The sequence below is a fragment of the Nicotiana tomentosiformis genome, chromosome 7 (assembly GCF_000390325.3).
Source record: "Nicotiana tomentosiformis chromosome 7, ASM39032v3, whole genome shotgun sequence".
In the NCBI taxonomy this organism is placed as follows: Eukaryota; Viridiplantae; Streptophyta; class Magnoliopsida; order Solanales; family Solanaceae; genus Nicotiana; species Nicotiana tomentosiformis.
Window position 1 is genome coordinate 44968549 of NC_090818.1, and position 16946 is coordinate 44985494.

The window sequence follows — 16946 nt, forward strand, 5'->3', positions numbered from 1 at the left end:
GGCGAGCCGACTCATTCCAAAACAAATCGATATTTTCATTTCAAGGATAATTTCAAGGCTATATAGCGTAAAAACTTTTGTAAAGGAGTTCAAATCAAAATAAAAATGCGGAAAAGAAAAGTCCGACATCGGGGTGTCACTACTCATGCGCATCTACTACAATTTGTCTAACAATATCAAGACTAACATAGTCTAAAAAATAGCTAATACAACTAAAGGAAGATAGGAGGGAGAAGAGCAGGGCTGCGATCGCCACGCAGCTACCTTGCTATCCCCGAGAAAGATTTGCAGCCAGAATAATCAACAATGGCTACCGTATCCAGCTACACCTGGATCTGCACACAAGGTGCAAGGAGTAACGTGAGTATGCCAACTCAGTAAGTAACAACAACAAATAAAGACTGAGCAGTAGTGACGAACAATAAAGCATATCAAGTTCATATCACAAAAATTCAGTAAAGTACAGCATGCTTCAAAAATCAGTGTTTGAATCAAATCATCTCGTTTAAACCCGGTTCGAGTAAAAATCATTTAAAGATATTTTTCAACAGTTTTTTTTTCAAACAAAGGCTCAATGCAAAGGTGAGAAAAAATAATGAAATCATAAACAGCCCCTCGGGCAAAACATCACTCATATACAGCCCCTCGGGCAAACCTCGCAGTCACTCGTGCCTCTCGGGCATACCTCACAATCACTCTTGCCACTCGGGCATACCTCACAATCACTCTTGCCACTCGGGCATACCTCACAATCACTCATGCCTCTCAGTCACTCAGCACTCGGCACTCGCACTCAGTAGGTACCTGCACTCACTGGGGGTGTGTACAGACTCCGGAGGGGATCCTTCAACCCAAGCGCTATATCAAGCCAAATCATGGCATAAATCACTCAAGCCCTCATCATATATCGAACATACTGCAGCGTGTAGCCCGATCCCATAAATATCCTCACAAATCAGGCCCTCGGCCTCACTCAGTCATAAACCTCTCAAGCCACTCGGGCATTTCAGTAAAAACGGGACATCCGGCCTAAAACAATATTTATATGCATCAAAATAGAGTCATAAAACTGAGTTATGCACTAAATAAGTATAACCATGACTGAGTATAGATTTTCAATCGAAAACAATGAGAGGATAGTAAGAAAAGGCCCCTAAGGGTCCAAACAGCACTGGCACAAGGCCCAAACATGACATTCAGCCCAATTTACAGAAACTCTTTCTAAAACATATAAGTATCATATAATTTCAACAAAATATGCAACTTCACAGTTACTACGGGACGGACCAAGTCATAATCCCCAATAGTGCATGCCCACACGCCCGTCACTAGCACGTGCGTCACTTTAAAATAGTAAAATAATACGAAAAATCTGGGGTTTCATACCCTCAGGACTAGATTTACAATCGTTACTTACCTCAAACCGGTCAAATCTCTACCCCGCAATGCTCTTGCCTCTGGACTCGGCCTCCAGATGCTTCAAATCTATTCACAATCAGTACAGTACCATCAACATACGCTAATGGAATAAATTCCACAAGAAAAACTATCAAATTGGCCCAAAAACCCGAAATTGGCTCAAACCCGGCCCCTGGGCCCACGTCTCGAAATCTGACAAAATTTATAAAACTAGAAAGCCCATTCACTCACGAGTCCATACATACAAAATTCATCAAAATCCGATATCGTTTGGTCCCTCAAATCCTTAATTTAAATTCTCCAAAATCCCAAGCCCTAACCCCTCATTTTCACTCCAAAATCTTACTAATTAATGATGAACAAAGCCATAGATTCACGAAATTTATATCATTATGGGTTAGGATCACTTACCCCAACGTTGCTCCTTGAAAACCTTCGAAAAATCGTCTCTCTCCCGAGCTTCTCAAATCCAAAAATTGAAAAATGAAGACAAAACCACGAGTTGGGGCTTTTCTTCCCAGCACATTCGCACGTGCGGCCAAATATCCGCTCCTGCAGAACCGCACCTGCGAGAACCACTTAAGTCCTCAAATTCCGCACCTGCGCCCCAGGTTCTGCACCTGCGGGCGCACTCCTGCGCAATACTTCTGCTTCTGTGGAACCGGCTCAACCCTTCCTTTCCGCATCTGCGCTCAAGGCCTCGCACCTGCGGGCTCGCAGATGCGGCAAATCCTTCGCACCTGCGTTCGCAGCCTTGGCCTTCCATTTCTGCATCTGCAGCTACCCCAAACGCACCTGCGACTCCTCCTTCCGCAGGTGCGGAAATATCAGAAGCAACAACTTCAACTGCATTTTCCAACTTCAACAAATCCGTTAAACACTCAGAATCGCCCCGAGGCCCTCAGGACCTCAACCAAAAATACCAACAAGTCATATATCAACATACAAACTTAGTCGAACCTTCGAATCACTCAAAATAACATCAAATTATCAAATTACCCTCGGATTCAAGCTTAAGAACTTCTAAACTTCCAAATTCGACAACAGATGCCGAAACCAACCAAACCACGTCCGAATGACCTCAAATTTCGCACACACGTCACAAATGACACTACGAACCTACTCCAACCTCAGAAATTCCATTCCGACCCCCGATATCAAATTTTTCACTGTCGATCAAAATCACCAAATTTTCAACTTTCGCCAATTCAAGCCTAATTCTACCACGGACCTCCAAATCACATTCCGGATGCACTCCTAAGTCCAAATTCACCTAATAGGGCTAACGGAACCATTATAATTCAAATCCGAGGTCAAATACTAAAAAGTCAAACTTGGTCAACTCTCCCAATTTAAAGCTTCAACAATGAAATTCTTTCTTCCAATTCGATTCCGAAATACATGCAAAACCAAAAACGACGATTCACACAAGTCAAAGTACACCATACAGAGCTACTCATTCCCTCAAACAACCGAGCGAAGTACAAATGTTCAAAACGACCGGTCGGGTCGTTAAAGTAAGTCTCATATCTAACCTTCAGAGGGGGAAACTACCCCCTAGGTGATGTAATTGCTATGTGATACTAGTTGTGAGTGGTACATACGCATGAGGAAACGGGAGTCTTACGTAGCTAAAGCATGTTTATGTCCAGGTAGACTTAGGACCTTATCATGTAATATTTGAATTATTTGAACTCATTCTGTTGGCTTAATTACTTGAATTTATAATTGAAATTAATTTAGAAATAAATAAATAAATAAATAAATATATATATATATATATATATATATATACACACACACACACACACACACTAGACCGAGCCTTATCACTTTGAGTTGTTGGCTAGTTATTTGGGAAACGGTAAATATTATATTCACTTTGTGCTCAAGTACTATATTGTAAGCACGTGTCTTGTAATTCGATAACTTTCTTCCTTTCTTGTGGAGCGGCCCAAACGCTTCGGCAGTATAATAGATGCATTTATGGTTCGTGTCGCTCGACCCTCGGCAGTGTACACATTATTCTGGATCGGGTCGAACGACCTCAACATAATCGTGCGTTATATCGCTAGTAGTCTGAACACTCACGAGATTATCCTTCCACTGATACCCGGTATTTTTACATGGTACTTCTTATCCGTATGTTACTGGTACTTGATACATCTGAGCTGATGAGGTAGAATACAAGATTGAGAAATTTGTATTTTAAAAGAAATATTTCAAAAATTAGAAAACTTACAGATTTATCCCATTATGGTTGTGTGCTTCACATCTGCTTATTATTTTATTATATTGCTTTGTTGGACCTCTAGTAAGTGTCGGTATCGACCCCTCGTCACTACTTCTCCGGAGTTAGGCTAGATACTTACTGGGTACGCATTGATTTGCGTACTCATGCCGCACTTCTGCACTAAATGTGCAGGATCTGACAGGTTCATTTGGTGATCATCTTGACGCGTAGGCGCTCCTGTTGTTGAGACTTTATTTGAGCTGCATTTCAGGCTACGCATCGCAGTCCACCGAGTCTCCATCGTTCTATTTATTTTATCCTATCTTATTTACATTCTGGATAGATGTTGTATTATTATTGTACTCATTAGAAAATGCCCATGCACTTGTGACACCGGGTTTTGGGGTTATGCTAGTTGATGCTTATGGTTTCGTATATTATTAATGCCTTACAATTCTTTTATAAACTACAAATGTTGTACGTTCCCGTGGATTTAGAAGTGTAAATCTCCTTCCTTATTAAAATCTATGATTTGGAAAGTAATAAAATGAGTAATTAAATTGATAAATCAGCGTTGGCTTGCCTGACGACAATGTTAGGCACCCTCATGACCTATAATGGATTTTGGGTCATGACAGGAATTATTTTTTACCTTTTTTAGACTTGTACTAGGGATGGAACTCTCCTACTATATAAATGAGAGTTTTCTTTTCTTTTGAGAGACACATTGTAACACGCAAACCAAGGCAATGCAAATTTATTTTCTGCTTTCTAGCTATTGCGAAAGTTCTAACATAACTGTTTGTTGTTCATCCGATTTGGGTTCGAACCAAGGGTCCGATCGAGGGCGAAACTAATGTTCAACCTAAGTTCAGGTTGGGCATAACATTACAATTGGTTTGATTATTCATTTTATCTTTAATTTATTTATCTAATGTTCTTGATTATTTGTATTGAATCAATCTACATATCCTATTTAATTGTTATCCATTTTAAGAGTAAACAAACGTAAAAAAGAACACGAAAACAAACAAAAATAAAGTAAATTTAAACGACACATAATATACTGAATTGGACCATATATAACCTAAAGATTAATGTTGGCATACAGGAGGTGGAAGCAGTTAGTACTTGCTTGGTACGTACCTAAACATTAACTATAAAATAATTTGGCTTATATATGCAGCTTGTCAAAAATAAAAAATATTTGGAGAAGTTACTCCTTCCCATTTTCTGGGTTCTCATGAATCAGGACTCTCACGTATCTTCATTTGCTAGTGTTATATCCATGGACGGAGCTAGGAGTGCGGAAGGAGTTCACTCAAACCTGCTTTGTCGAAAAATTATAATAAGTATATAAAGTAATTCTTTTCTACGTACTTACTTTTTTTCATTTCTTTTTGTATCCCAAAATGAAAATCCTGCCTCCGCTACTAATAATATTCATATACTACTAATTCTCCTTCCTCCTAGCTAGTTATGTTTCTCCCGTCTTTTAATGATCACCTTTGTAGACACCAAAAAAATTGATGCGTAATGAGTATATTTATCTATTTACCCGAAAAATTGGATAACGTTAAATTTAGATATGGTTCTAAGGGTATGAAAATTTCTTTGATACAAAATGACGTTATAGGTATTTTTTGCTATGAAATAAGAAATGATGGACGGGAAGACTGAAAAATATTAGAAGAACAAGCACCATGAAATCTTCCTCTCCCCCTCCTATTGCAGTCTATCTCCCTTTTTATAGTAGAGGGTCACTACTTTATTTGTAACAACATAATAAAATAATACATATAGTGGAGGACCCATGATGGTTTGTCTCTGCCTTGGTTCCCGCCAAGATTCTCTCCCTCGATGCGGTTGTAACGGCTCTTGTCTGCGAGCTTAGCACTGGCTCGAGCTCGGTGTTAGATCGAACCCCCAGTCTTGGTTCGAGCTCGATTCTGCCTTGGGGCATCAATATTCGGGGCATGTGTCGATCAGTGTTGCCCCGTAGTCCGATTCGTACACGGGCTCGATAACGATATCGAGTTTTGCCGTCGATTTGTCTTATAGTTCGAAGCTCGACGCCCCTACTTCGGAATTCGTCCGAGCTTGTCGCATGGATACCCTACGATTGAAACGTCATTGTCTCGACCAGTCTTTATGACTGAGAACCGGTTTTGACCGTACACAGATAGTCCCCTCGTTTCTCGGAAAGGATGTGGCGAGGAACGATATGATTTCCCTGCGACTCGATCAAGTTTATGCTGACGTTTCTATCGACCCCGACCATGACGTATGTAATGCTCGATCATCTTATGCGTCTTTATAGTCCCCGACTTTATTGAGGATACCTGAATTTTTTCTTCCCCTGTGGGAATTGCCAGTTACCTTCGGTCCTTAGTGACCGAAGAAGATCAATCAGTGATGAATGCAGAGGGGCTTCCTGTCTTTTCAACGAGGCCCAACATGCTTTGAATCGGGTAACTTCTGATGGCGTTTTCGCCACTTCTTTTACACAGGGTTGTAGGTAATTCTAATGTTTCTCCTTTTGTTTGCAGGCTTCGATGTTGCATCACAAGGCTTTTCTCTGAATCAGGGAGGAGCATGATGCCGAGGTTTGGAGCCTCACTGAGAAGAGTGACTCGTAATGGTCGAGTGAGTGATTGTTTGAACTCGAAATAAAGGTAGCCCGTAGGCTTGGCAATCGAGCGAATGATTCGAACTCGATGCAATGTAGCCCGTAGGCATAATGGTCGAGTGAGTGATTGCTCGAACTCGAAATAAAGGTAGCCCGTAGGCTTGGCAATCGAGCGAATGATTCGAACTCGATGCAATGTAGCCCGTAGGCATAATGGTCGAGTGAGTGATTGCTCGAACTCGAAATAAAGGTAGCCCGTAGGCTTAGCAGTCGAGCGAATGATTTGAACTCGATTCAATGTAGCCCGTAGGCTTAATAGTCAAGTGAGTGATTGCTCGAACTCGAAATAAAGGTAACCCGTAGGCTTGGCAGTCGAGCGAATGATTCGAACTCGATCCTGTTTGCATAATAAATCTTGAACATAGAATATCAATAAAGAAGAGAGCTTTCTTTGCAGGTCATTATACATGGATTCATGTTTTGCGTCAGGGCTCGGGCCAACAATATAAGCATGGTTTGTTTTGACCGTTTGACCCTTACAACGTTTCCCGTTGAGACACTTTGTCATGAAATAACGAAGTAACTTCCTTTGCACCGAACTTGATAATCGTCACAGATGCGTTTAATGATAAAGCTCCCCTGTGTACGAGGTTGATTTTAAAGAGGCCTCAGATACTCAGCAGTAGTATCGTTTCCACTATATGGCTGGTATCGATCTCTGGTCGACTTTTGCTTTTTCGTAATGGACCTAGAAGTCAACTGGTCATCTTCGACTCTTATTTTGGATTGATATCGATTGTGCATATCGGTCCAAGCAATAGCTGGGTACTCGATCAGATTTTGCTTCAGCCGCCGTGAAGCCCTCGAACTCCGCTCATTTAGACCTTGAGTGAAAGCTTGAACAACCCAATCGTCTGTGACTGGTGGTAGATCCATTCGTTCCATTTGAAAACGAGCTACGAACTCTCTTAGCATCTCGTTATCCTTTTGTATTATCTTGAACAGGTCCGACTTTCTGGTTTCGACCTTTATAGCTCCGGCATGAGCTTTTATAAAGCAATCTGCAAGCATAGCAAAAGAATCAATGGAGTTAGATGGTAAATTATGATATCAATTTTTTTAATAATACAGATTCGATCTCATCATCTTCCAAATCATTGCCCTTGACGGCACACGTATAAGAAGTGACGTGCTCGTTGGGGTCGGTCGTTTCGTTATATTTGGGTATTTCGGGCATACATAATTTTTTGGGGATTGATTTTGGGGCTGCACTCGAGGGAAAAGGCTTTTGAATGAATTTTTTCGAATCTAGCTCTTTTATCATTGGTGGAGCCCCCGGGATCTGGTCGACCCTAGAATTATATGTTTTTACTTTTTTGTCGTTGGCTTCGACTCGCTTTGTGAGTTCCTCGAGCAATTTAGCAATTTCAGGAGCAGTCCCCAATTCCTGCTCGTTTGATTTCACTACGGCGGGTTCCGTTCTGGGGTGACTTCTCGAAGAAGTGGATTGGAGTTCGGCCCGCTTTGCATATGAGTTCGGCTCTGCAACTGAGCTATCGCTGCTTGTTGGGCTTGCAACTTTTCGAAAATCATACGCAAGCTGACCCCGATTTTTCCCGTGCTGTAGGTGTCTCGGACTATGGACCGAGCACCGCCCTGAACGCTCCTCTCCGGTTTAGAACGTTGATTTGCTTCTAGAGCTATTTGTGAATTGATATTCAGTGGTACTACGGCTCGAATTTCAGGCTCTTCGATTCGATCCTCGTTGCCGTTGTCAGGTAGCCTTCCGGCCCCAGGCACCAAGTTGTTGGTTTTATCTTGAAGGCCGGCTTCGAGGTCGATAGGTAGAGCCATGGATGATTCGAAGTTGTAAGCTGGTGTACTGTAGATTTATATCAAACAATCGCCGTTACTCTTAGCTCCACGGTGGGCGCCAAACTGTTTACCCGAAAAATCGGATAACGTTAAATTTAGATATTGTTCTAAGGGTATGCAAATTTCTTTGATACAAAATGACGATACAGGTATTTTTTGCTATGAAATGGGAAATGATGGACGGGAAGACTGAAAAATATTAGAAGAACAAGCACCATGAAATCTTCCTCTCCCCCTCCTATTGCAGTCTATCTCCCTTTTAATAGTAGAGAGTCACTACTTTATTTGTAACAACATAATAAAATAATACATATAGTGGAGGACCCATGATGGTTTGTCTCTGCCTTGGTTCCCACCAAGATTCTCTCCCTCGGTGCGGTTGTAATGGCTCTTGTCTGCGAGCTTAGCACTGGCTCGAGCTCGGTATTAGATCGAACCCCCAGTCTTGGTTTGAGCTCGATTCTGCCTTGGGACATCGATATTCGGAGCATGTGTCGATCAGTGTTGCCCCGTAGTCCGATTCGGACACGGGCTCGATAACGATATTGAGTTTTACCGTCGATTTGTCTTATAGTTCGAAACTCGACGCCCCTACTTCGGAATTCGTCCGAGCTTGTCGCATGAATACCCTACGATTGAAACGTCATTGTCTCGACCAGTCTTTATGATTGAGAACCGATTTTGACCGTACACATTAACATTGAACATTACCTTTGGCAACTTGTAGGGCACAACAGATTGGCTAGAAGTAGTTTTCATAATCATAGTTCTTTTTTACGACAGGACTATTTTTGGTTACCATGTTGATTGGCAACATAAAGATAATTATTCTCGAGCTACTTTAAATATCACAAATCTATAAAAGAAAAAGACTGCATAAAGAGCAAGATTGCAGCCCTGCATGGAGTGGATGAAATGTGAGATGATCCAAAATCGGCCCGAGAGCCTTAGGAGGGATATCATCAGTGGTCACACAAGTAAAGTTCTTCATATTTTTGTTCTTTCCGCATGGCAAAATTCCTCAAGAGTCTGGATTTAGCTTATATGTGTATAGTGTTAAAATTATTGTATATTAATCGGCTGTATTAATTAAGTAAAATATTCTGTTTTATTTTTCAGGCTAGGTTACCTATCTCTTTTTTTATGGACAGTTACTTTTCCAAGTAAAAATTGGGATTAGTAACCCAGAAAATAAAATATATCACAATAGGTTAAGTATAATGATAGTGTAAAAATTCTTTATATTATTGGTGCATTTTTTTAGGTTACCTTCCTTACATTTATTGATTGGCTACTTCCCTTCCATTTTTGTTTGGTTAGTGCTCTTTTGTTAAAATGGACAGTATATATAGTATTAGTAACATTATAATTTGGTCTATATGGGCTAGACTTGCCCAAGTAATCTGTCTAGAATGGAACAGATCATATAGTCCGGCTTAACGTTCTTGACATATACCAGGTGCTTTTTTCAGCGTATGGATAATTTGGTGCTGGAGAACATATGTGACTGTTTATCCGAAAAATCGGATAACGTTAAATGTAGATATGGTTCTAAGGGTATGCAAATTTCTTTGATACAAAATGACAGTACAAGTAGTTTTTGCTATGAAATGGGAAATGATAGACGGAAAGACTGAAAAAAATATTAGAAGAACAAGCACCATGAAATCTTAATGTACCTTGGGGGCCTCTCTCTATTGCAGTCTATCTCCCTTTTTATAGTAGATGGTCACTACTTTATCTATAACAACATAAAATAATACATATAGTGGAGAACCCATGATGGTTTGTCTCTCCCTTGATTCTCGCCAAGATTCTCTCCCTTGGTACGGTTGTAACGGCTCCTGTCTGCGAGCTTGGCGCTGACTCGAGCTTGGTGCAATATCGAATCCCCAATCTTAGTTCGAGCTTGGTTCTGCCTTGGAGCATCGATATTCGGGGCCTGTGTCGATCGGCGTTACCCCGTAGTCCGATTCGGACACGGGCTCGATAATGATATCGAGTTTTGCCGTTGATTGGTCTTATAGCTCGAAGCTCGACGTCTCTACTTCGAAATTCGTCCGAGCTCGCCATGCAGATACCCTTCGATTGAAACGTCATTGTCTCGACCGGTCTTTATGACTGAGAATCGGTTTTGACCATACACAGATAGTCCACTCATTTCTCGGAAAAGATGTGGCGAGGAACGATATGATTTCCCTGCGGCTCGATCAAATTTATGCCGACGTCTCTATCGAACCCGATCTCGACGTATGTGATAGCTGTCCCATCGGCTCGATTTTACCGAGGCATTTAATGTGTGTCAGACGGTGGTCGGCCACCGCTGATACCGAACCGTCAGGCCTTAGTCTATAAATAGTCTTTCCACACAACTTTTACCATTTTTGCGCCTTCTCTTCTTCCAAACTTTCCTATTTATCCTCTCTACTTCGCTACTACGGGGCCGTCCATACCAGATGTGCTGTCTATTTCTTTCTTTGCACTCTTTCCTTTCATGTTAATGGCGAAAATTTTCAAAACCGTACCTCAGAAGGAAAAAGCCTCTTCCTCACGGTCGTCTGATGATAAGGCACCGGCAGAGCCGTCAGTTCATGACTATGTTCCTGGCCCGTGCATTTTGAAAACTGATTTTAAGATGGAGAACCCTTCCTCCGTTCCGTGTCGATGCAAATACGTATCGATGTATACATGCTCTATAATGGAGGATCACCTCGAGGCCGTCCGAAAAGACTGCAACTGGGGTTCCGAGGTCGTGTTGCAAATTCCGTCTTCCGATGAGGATGTCACCACTTACGTGGAGGGTTTTTTTAAGTGTTTACACTTATCCCTTCACACTAGGACCTGTCAACCCAATGATTATTGATTTCTGCAAAAGGTACCAAGTCACCCTTGGCCAAATCCATCCCTCTTTATGACGTATAGTGATCTTATTGCGCTTCTTCTCTATCAAAGTCGGGGGGTTGGATTTTTCTCTGAACCACCTCATACGACTGTATCGACCTCAGATCTTTCGAGGACTAATCAGACTTCATCGTCGGCCATCGAAGGCATTGATGTCGAGCATTGATGAAGACAAGGATCGAGGTTGGATGGGTCGTTATATCCGAGTGAGGACCCGTGATCTCATTCCGGAGGAGAAGATGTTGTTCCCTGAAGAATGGAATTTTGACCGTAAGTGATTTTTGTTCACTTTTCAGGTGCTTTTCCGATTTTTTCTGATGTCCTTCCCTGATGTTCAGCTGGCCCTTGGATGCCACAAGCGGTGTCCGACCTCGAGGACCGGGTTCGGAAGTTGGCCTCGACCTCCTCTTACGCCGAGCGCGCTTGGCGTGATTTGGCAAAAGGCAGATGGAAGGCCAAGAACCATGGTGAGGTTTGCTTCTTGTTTCCTTCGCAGTATTCTTTGCGTTCTATTTGTTACCGATTTCCTCTTGTGCAGGCGTAACCAGGGATGCCTCTTTGAGGCCTTCGAGCTGCGAAGAAGGAAACAAGTTCTTGGTCCCTAGACATGGGGAAGATAAGAAGCGAAAAGCTTCCTCTCAGTCAGAGGACCCCAAGCCCAAAACTCGTAGGGTGAAGAGAAAAACAATTGCCCTTTCGATTGACTCGGTCCAACGACTGAGAGAAGAAGAAAAAGAAGAAGAAAATAGCTCCTCGGCTTGGGTAGTCCGGTCTACGGAGGCCATCGAGGTTGCCAGAGCTCATTAGCCGATGGCGGCTGTGTCTGTCGGGGTTGTTTTCGAAGACCAGAATCTCGACCGGAGTACTCCGAGCGATTTGCTCGGGGCTATGACAATGGGTGATTCGCCTTCTCTTCCATCTTTTTCTGAGGAGGCGCTGAAGGAAGCTCGAGAATTGAAGACTCCCGATATCGGCGCAGGCTCTGGTGTAGGGGATCCTTTTAGGGATTGTTTTACTGGAGTCGACGATGGTTCCGATATCGGTGACGTTTCTCTTTTATTAGAGGAGGCTCAGCGTTTCATTACTCGGAAAATGATTCTTCCATACTTCGTTTATTTGTTCTTTTCCATACTTGACTCGTGTTTCTTACTGTGCAGGCCATTAGTAGGTTTCGAGTCGATCTTAGCCAGTGTGAGGCCGAGCTCCGGAAGGTCTCAGGTGAGAGAGATGCCCTGCGGCTTCTTTGCATCCAAAAGGATGAGGCTATAAAGGACCTCCAAGCGGATTTGGCTAAGGTCCGTAAGAAAGGGTCGAGCTCGATAAGCAGGTGAGCCTCGTTCTGTTAAAATATGGGTCTGACTCAATCGTGGAAGTTAACCCTTTGTTGTCTCAGTTGCAGCAAAAGATCAAAAAGATCGGGTTACTTCGAGAAGAAGTCGATCAAATCCGAGCTGAATGCAATCGGTGGAAGGAGACCCTCGACCGCCTGGCAGCGGAAAAAGAGACCATCTTAACAAAATTATTATCGGCCGACGTTCAACTTCGAAGTGTCAAGCAAAAGGGGTCGGTTCAAGCTAAGAAGATTGAGGAGCTTGAAACACGACTTGCTAAGGCTAAGGCAGAGGTTGAGTCGTCGAAAGTCTTGGCGGATAAGTCCATTGCTATATATCGGGCTGATGCTGAGGCTGCTCAGATGGAGGCCCGAGCAGCGGCGAAGGTCGCCGATACTCGAGCTCATTGGGTTGTCGAACTTGCTAAGTGTAGGTCTCGGAGAGAGACCCTCGAGGAGATACACGCTCGAGGTTTTGACCTTACCGAAGAGGTAAAAAGGGCAAAACAGCTCAAAGCGGAAGCTGAAGCCTTGGCTTCTGATGATGATGATGATGATGGTAGCGAAAGCGGATCCAAGGACGGGGAAGAGCTCGACCAGGAAGCTTAGTTTCGAATTCTTCATGTTTGTACATTAATCTCGTAGGCAATTTTCGTATATATATGTATAATCAGGTCGACTTGTTTTTGTTCTGTGAAGACTTTTAATCGAATGTTGGCCTTGTAGTCTCTCTGATCGATCAGATTTGTAGCCCATGGGTTTGCTTGTTGAGTCGATGATTCAAACTTTGAAGGAACATAATCCGTAGATATAAAAAGTAGCTTATTAGCCGTCGAGTGAATGTTTAGAACTTGAAATATTATAGCCCGTAGGCGTAATGGTCGAGTACGTGGTTGCTCGAACTTGAGATAAAGGTAGCATGTAGGCTTAATATTCGAGTGATTATTTCAAACTCGGAATGTAGGTAGCCCGTAGAATGGTCGAGTGAGTGCTTGCTCGAACTCGGAATATCAGTAGCCCGTAGGCTTTAATAGTCGAGTGAATGTTTCGAACTCGAAATATAAGTAGCCCGTAGGCATTGTAGAGTGAGTGCTCTGTTCGAACTCGGAATAACAGTAGCCCGTAGGCTTAATAGTCGAGTGAATGTTTCGAACTCAAACTTTAAGTAGCTCGTAGGTTTAAATGGTAGAGTGAGGGCATTGCTCGAACTCGGAATAACAGTATCCCGTAGGCTTAATAGTCGAGTGAATGTTTCGAACTCGAAATTTAAGTAGCCCGTAGGCTTAAATGGTAGAGTGAGTGCTTTGCTCGAACTCGGAATAATAGTAGCCCGTAGGCTTAATAGTCGAGTGAATGTTTCGAACTCGAAATTTAAGTAGCCCGTAGGCTTAAATGGTAGAGTGAGTGCTTTGCTCGAACTCGGAATAACAGTAGCCCGTAGGCTTAATAGTCGAGTGAATGTTTCGAACTCGAAATTTAAGTAGCCGTAGGCTTAAATGGTAGAGAGAGTGCTTTGCTCGAACTCGGAATAACACTAGTCCACAGGCTTAATAGTCGAGTGAATGTTTCAAACTCGAAATTTAAGTAGCCCGTAGGCTTAAATGGTAGAGTGATTGCTTTGCTCGAACTCAGAATAACAGTAGCCCGTAGGCTTAATAGTCAAGTGAATCTTAATTCTGGTTCCACAATAAATCTCAAGTCATTGCACATGTGTTTATGTTTGGGCTGATCTATATGAGCATGGTTCATTTTGACCATTTGGCTCTTACAATTTTTCCTATTGGAACCTTGTTGTGAGATGACTTTCTTGCATCTGAACTCGATGTATTTGAGGGCCCTGATGCTCCCCCGGTATTCGAGGTCCGTCGGAAAAGAGGCCTCGGATATTGTTGATAGTGCAGCACGATCGATGGTTGCCTCATTAAAAACCTTGTCGAAAAACCCATTTGGGAGAAAATCGGTCTAAGGGAAAAAGAGTGCAACGCGTGCTCTTGATCGAAAGATCTTCTTCAGATCTTGTTCGGACTTCTGCATGGGTTAGTTAGATAAATATGGAAAGGTCATACCTTAGCAGTAGTACCGTTTTAGATGTGATACATTCTAACTGCTTGATAGTTGTTTGCCGTTTATGATGCCGAGCCTGTATGATCCTTTTCCAACGTTCTCGAGCACCTGGTATGGTCCTTCCCAATTTGGTCCTAATTTTCCTTCGTTTGGATTTCGAGTATTGATGGTGACTTTTCTTAACACTAAGTCCCCGGGCTTGAAATGGCGGAGTTTAGTTCTTCGATTATAGTACCTTTTGATTTGTTGCTTTTGGGAGGCCAATTGGATGAGGGCAGCTTCTCGTCCTTCGTCCGATAATTCAAGGCTGGTGTTCATAGCCTCGTTATTTGACTCTTTCGTCATGAATCAAAATCTGGGACTAGGTTCACTGACTTCGACTGGTATCAATGCTTCGGAACCATATACTAAGGAGAATGGGGTCGCCCCCATACTGGATTTTGATGTTGTTCGGTATGCCCAAAGGACTTCGGGCAGGATTTCTCTCCATTTTCCCTTCGCGTCGTTCAATCTCTTCTTTAAGTTTTGAAGAATAGTCTTGTTCGTTGATTCGACTTGACCGTTCCCACTGGGGTGGTATGGTGTTGATAATATCCTTATTATTTTGTGATCTTCGAGGAATTTTGTGATTTTGCTGCCAACGAATTGCTTCCCATTGTCGCATACTATTTCGGCAGGTATCCCAAATCTGCATATGATATGATCCCAAATAAAGTCTATGACTTCTTTCTCTCTTATTTTCTCGAACGTCTACGCTTCAACCCACTTAGAAAAATAGTCAGTCATAAATAAAATAAATTTGGCTTTACCTGGGGTCGACGGCAGAGGGCCGACGATGTCCATCCCCCATTTCATGAATGGCCACGGGGATAGGACCGAGTGAAGTTGCTCCCCGGCTTGATGGATCATCGGCGCAAACCTCTGACATTTATCACACTTACGAACAAATTCTTTCGCATCTTTGAATATCGATCCAATAATACCCCACTCTGATCACTTTTTGGACTAATGTGTCGGCACCGGAGTGATTGCCACGAGTGCCCTTGTGTACTTCCCGGAGGATGTAATTGGTATATCCCATGCCCACGCATACCGCCATCAGTCCATCGAATGTTCTTCGATATAGTGTTCCATCCGCAGCCAATGTAAATCGAGCAGCTTTAGTCCGTAAGCCCCTGGAATCTTTAGGGCCTGAAGGGAGCTTTCCGTTTTTTAAGTATTCAATATACTTGTTTCTCCAATCCCAGGTTAAGTTAGTAGAATTTATTTCGGCGTGCCCATCTTCGATTACCGATCTTGAAAGTTGGACGACAGTCCCCGAGCTCAAATTACCTAGCTCGACCGACAATCCCAAATTTGCGAGAGCATCGGCCTCATTATTCTGTTCTCGTGGAACATGCCGTAGGGTCCATTGTTTGAAATGGTGTAAGGTGATAAGCATTTTATCCAGATACCTTTGCATCCTACCTTCTCGGACTTCGAAGGTTTTGTTTACTTGACTCACCACCAGCAAAGAGTCACAGTGCACCTCAATGACTTCTGCTCCCAAGTTTCTAGCTAGTTCGAGACTTGCAATCATGGCTTCATACTCGGCCTCGTTGTTAGTTAACCTGATAGTTTTAATAGCTTGCCTAATAATGTTACCCATGGGGGGTTTCAAAATTATGCCTAACCCGGACCCCTTTATATTCGAAGCACCGTCCGAAAAAAAGATCCATACCCCGGATGACATACCTGATTTCAAAAGGAGTTCCTTTTCGACTTCGGGTATAAGGGTTGGCGTAAAGTCGGCCATGAAGTCTGCCAAAATTTGAGACTTGATGGCCGTTCGGGGTTGATATTCGATATCGTACCCACTGAGTTCGATGGACCATTTGGCCAATCGGCCTGATAGTTCGGGCCTATGTAAAATATTTCGGAGTGGGCAGGTGGTTAATACGCTTATGGGGTGACATTGAAAGTACGGCCTTAACTTTCTAGATGCGCTTACCAGGGCAAGTGCCAATTTTTCTAAGTGCGGATACCTAGTTTCCGCTTCTCCTAAGGTCCGACTTACATAATAAACGGGAAATTGCGTACCTTGCTCTTCTCGAACTAGGACGCTGCTTACGTCGACTTCCGATACCGCCAAGTACAGGTAGAGCTGCTCGTCCGCTTTCGGAGTATGAAGCAGTGGCGAGCTTGAGAGGTATCGTTTCAATTCCTGTAACGCTTGTTGGCATTCCGGTGTCCAGGCGAAGTCGTTCTTCTTTTTGAGTAGGGAGAAAAATTTGTGACTTTGATTCGATGATCTTGAAATGAACCGGCCTAAGGCTGCAATTCTTCCCGTTAACCTTTGTATAGCTTTCACGCTGTCCACGATGGTGATGTCTTCGATGGCCTTGATTTTGTCGGGGTTGATCTCAATTCCCCGATTTGAGACTACGAAGCTGAGGAACTTGCCCGAACCGACCCCGAAAGCACATTTTTTGGGGTTGAGCTTCGTGTTGAATTTC